Source organism: Protomyctophum bolini (assembly GCF_963924005.1).
Source record: "Protomyctophum bolini genome assembly, chromosome: 11".
Lineage (NCBI taxonomy): Eukaryota > Metazoa > Chordata > Actinopteri > Myctophiformes > Myctophidae > Protomyctophum > Protomyctophum bolini.
In genome coordinates this window covers 28,038,692-28,043,691 of record NC_137872.1, presented here as the reverse complement: position 1 = coordinate 28,043,691, position 5,000 = coordinate 28,038,692, and positions in this window count along the sequence as shown.

Below are 5,000 nucleotides of genomic sequence, written 5' to 3'. Positions count from 1 at the left end.
ATATCCTAAAACTGGTGGGTCAAACTGCACAACAAATATGTCAATTTGTAGCTATGATCCTCTGCTTTCATATCATACGAACATTTAAAAAAAAAAGTTAAATGACTAGCTGTGTGTCGTGGTGGGTCACATATAAAATGCATAAGATGGTGGTGGGATCCCGTTTAACAGAGCTGTGGCCCCCCCAAAAACAGCACCTGGGAGTCCTAAAAGCAGGTGGTACAACAACGAGCACTAACACCCACAGAAAATGACAGGGTTCCTGCACGGCAGGGCAGGCAATGAGAGTAAATAATGCATGACAGGAGGGCTTACATTGAGCACGCACGCGCAAGATGCAAACGCAGTCTCCCAATATCGCTAAGATAAAAGAGTGTAATTTAGGAGACAGTGTGCAACGCATCAGTCTCAGTAGGAAACAAGGGAATATAATTTTAGAACACTCCGGTAACGTCTCATTCTAAGTCCAAGATGCTGCAGTTTCTCTGCTGATATCAAGCGTGTCTTCTTATTATCACACTTTTTAATCCACATGCAACCTTAGGGCACAACGTGTTGATGTGGTCCGGCTATTTTCACTATTTTGCCCAAAAGGTTAAGGCATAAGGGGTAAGCCGAGGCAAGATAGGGCCTGTGGCTCTAATTGCTATTGAACAACCTGCGCATTCAGTTTGACTAGCATGCTAAGCAAATAGTACTAATAAAGATACAACCAATCCCAAGGACACACATCTAATACAGTTCTTTCTCATTTGGACTGTTAACAGTGCTATAATTCTAAAGCACTTTGCATTTGAAAAGGTGCTAATTAGCAATGTCACGACGAGGGTGGATTATTAGCACACTATGTTAATGCAGCTAATGCTAGCTGATCTGAAACTTGGGTGATTAGCATACAATTAGCATCGCCTTAGTTCGCCTAGCATAAGCAGGGTGGCTGGGTGAAGTTGTTCCCTGACCTGCAACACTAGCTGTGTCCATCCTCACATACACACCAGGCTAATTAAGCTAATTGGGTGGAACAGCAACAATGCAGGCTCTTACACATTGCACTAAACCAGAACAGCAGAATTGCAGGTTAAATCAGCCTGTTGTCTTTACAAAAAGAGAGTTTCATAAGGTTCACACTTTGAGGCTACGGGGGAAACATGTCATTGCTAAATGAGGCAACACGGTTATTTGTTAGAAGACACTGGCGATCTGAGTAAAGGGTATCACAGTTCCTTAAACATGAACGCTGCATGGTTTCTAATTGTACAAATGCAATTCCCTCGTTGCCTTAATTACTAAATAAGGCAACAGTCAAGGCTGTTTATAATAAACAAATGATATATCATAGATCATTTGTTTAGTCAGTAGGCTAAAGCTCTCCAAAACATAATGTGTTACTGCAGGCTTGCAGAGGAGCTTGACACAATCTGTATAAAGTTAAATGGCAAAGTGGCCACTTTGGACACAAATAACATGGCGGCCAACGTCTTTCACTTCATTACCCAAGAGACCCTGCACGCATGTCCGGCGAGGATGTGATTGGCCAGTCTTCACTTTGACTGACAGTTCTGCCAATTGGGACAATGCCAAGATGAAACTCATTGTCATTTGTCTCCCCTACATAGTAATACAGTCAAGCCCCTAGCAGGGACCTATATGGGCCCAAACGTCCATACTGTTGTTGTTTGCTGCTGCGGGGGGAAACCAAATAAAACAAGAATCCTAATAGGATGCAACGTGAGTGCTGGTATTCATTTCTAAAGTCTGTATTTGTATTCTTGCCATGTAACTTTTTTTGCTATGCTAAAACAGCTTTCCCTGTTACTATTACAAGTCATCAATCTGCATGCGGTAATTCTTTCATGATGACCCTTTTTGAACGGAGCTTCATATAATGTGTTCTAACATGCTGCATTAGCATCTTGAGCTTGGTGTTACCACTAACCAGTCATAATGTGACACAGTGTGAGCTTGCAGATCAGTTATTTTAAAAAAACTTTAAGAAAGAATTATGTGGAATATCTTCGAACCATTAGTTGCCTTTGGCGGAGTATTCTGTCAATTCAAATCCAATCCGGCTTGTCGGAATACTCTGTCAATGAATGTACTTTATCGATATGAAACGGTTTAGCTGAAAATCTTTTAACACTGGCCTGGTTGCTGGGAAATGCCTTGCACACCCCCAGCACCAGGAAACGTGCGCACACATCCTATACAGTCCCATAAAAAATAGGATTTTCCCGAGCTTTTCTCTGAAACTATACGATCGCTGTCCGTGGTGATGATCATCCATCCGAGGTTCGGATGTGATTTGTGATTTTTCATTGCATCGCGATTGATATATTAACGTTTCTGGCGAAAGATAAACATCGTGAGGTAATGCTAACATAAGTCGCCTCTTACAATGGCGGTCTGCGAGCCGGGAAAACGAAAGTGACTGAAAATGACCAATTCCAGCTGGCGCAGCTAACTACCCTCTATGGTCACACGGTGGCAGTTAACTTTTTACAAAACACATGTATGAGGGTCCCTGGCATAAAGTATATTCAGATGGTGGTCTGCAAAAAAGGTGGAGGTCCTTACCATGAAAATGTTTGAGAACCACTGGTCTGACCAGCATTACACAGCAAGCCAGTAGACTTTAGACAGCGCCCCGAAAACCGCAACGACCAATATTTCCAAGCTCGCTTTACAGAAAAACAAACCCAAAGTTGCTTATAATGCTAAGCGGACATGGCAACACTGGACGTTACAGGTGTGAGGCCGTTCAGGACAACACGAAACGGTTAGCGGGCGTGCAGTCGGGCAGGTGGTGAGGAGGAGGGCCAATGCTATTCTTGACTGTCCTAGTCACGCTCGTAAAGGGACGCTTGAACTCATGTGCTGTGGCTAAAAATGCCTCAGTGAAGGAAGAAAGACGACCAAGGACTATCTAAGTAAATGTCCTCAGTATAGTTTAACTACATGAACTCTATCATATAACAGGGTCCATGTCCCTATTCTTGGGGGGAGCAACGATACAGCAAAAAATATACAAGCTCATGATGTGTCGCCATTTATACCCAAGTGAATGAATGACATATTCAACATTATTCAACTCATTATTTTCCCTGTACACTACATTTTGTGGTTAAATACCATTTTCTAACCAATATAATCGCTTGTGATCACCAACATATTGCATATTACGCATTATGTTTCATTTTCTTTCAATACTCATACCAGCGCTTGTGATCACCAACATATTGCATATTACGCATTATGTTTCATTTTCTTTCAATACTCATACCAGGACAGGAAATACTTTTCTTCACACTTGTATGTGTCTGTGAACAAAGTATAAAGGTTTTAAGATTAAAGTGAGTGCACAAATGGACTCGTCAGAGCTGAAACATAATATATTGTTAATAATTTATATTACTATTAGATGCTGAATGTACTTATTCATTCTCAATGTGTGAACTATTTCAACTGACCAGTCTAATGTGACACATAGTGAGCTTGTAGATCTGCAATTTTTTGGTGTAGAATGAGGAAAAAAGGAGGACCAATAAAAACTGAGTGAACTTCAGACAGTATGCAGTATACAGGAACCGGGCAGTGGTTCCCAAATTGATATTTTGACCGAGAACCCCCCATCTGAAAAGTTGTTGCGCCAGGGGCCCCAAGGAGAGAAGATTTATGTTTAATAAATAAAAATCTAAATTATTCGAAATGTTCCGACAATGCCGCACTGTGATTGTATGTGCTATTTTTGAATAGCAGATAAATGGATAAAGTGGTTAAAATGATTGTTGTGATGCCATGTATAAACCAACCCAAGGACCCCTGGGGGTCCCCGGACCCCACCTTGAGAACCACTGCATTATAGCGTCCATGATTCGGACCCATGGTTGTCCTCGAACCCAACACTGAGGACCAGTTAGTTCTCTGAGCCAAACTGTTTCATGCCAAGGACCCCCAAATTGACACTAATTAGCCCGCGGACCCCCATTTGAAAAGATATGCCCGAGTCCCCCAATAAGAGAAGATTTGTACGGCTCTAGCAGTGATTCTCAACCCGTTTAATTTCAAGGACCACCAGTTTGACATAAGCTACGGAGGCCCATTTAATGGCAATTCTATCTCTGGGACCCCAAATTGAAATTGTAAAATCAATGTTGATTTAACTCTGAGAGGGTACAAATGAAACCAAATGGACCCGTTAGGGTCCATTTGGTTCCATTAGTACACTCTCAGAGTTACAGACCCATAAGGCTACATTTGGTTCTAACTATCATTTAGCTGGGGACCCCCTAGGACTCTCTCAAGGACCCCTAGGGGTCCCCGGACCCCACTTTGGGCAGCACAGCTCTAATGAGCCTCCTGCCATCATCCCCAGCACCACATCAGCTCCCCTAGCCACTCGTTTTTTCTTTTTTAAATATTGATGACTTCCTCAAGCTGCAAAAAGGGCCCCATAATGACAATAATGGCATTTGCATTGTAAATGACTCCTGATGGGCATTAACGATGGAAATCAAGGGGGCCAATTTCATCCGTTGTGCTAATACAGTGTGATGGTGCATTAGTCTGACTATGGGTCCTCGTGCAGCGGCTAATAGACTGTGTGGTGCAACAAACAGAGAATTAAGGCGACGAGCCTCGGTTTGTCGCTCGATTTTGTTCCGTAATAACTTTAATAGATTTTTTTTTCCTTCTTTGAGTGCTTTGTAAACAAGCCCTCTTTGCGTTGGTAATGTGGAGATGATATGTTTGCATAATGGTGTTTGTGTGTGCCGAGAAGTGTTTTTTATAAACCACTAGCTAATGGGCTGGCCTGGCAAACGGGTCGCTTAGGGACATACTCTCTTAAAAGCAAATGAATGTTGGAAATGATGGATATTTAGCAATGTCTTAACCACAATAACTCTGGTTTACTGATTTTGGGCAAGTCATTAAAGGCATGTTTTTCTTCTAAAAACAGTTTTAAAATATTTGTAATGATGTTTTTCCTTTTTCATTCATGA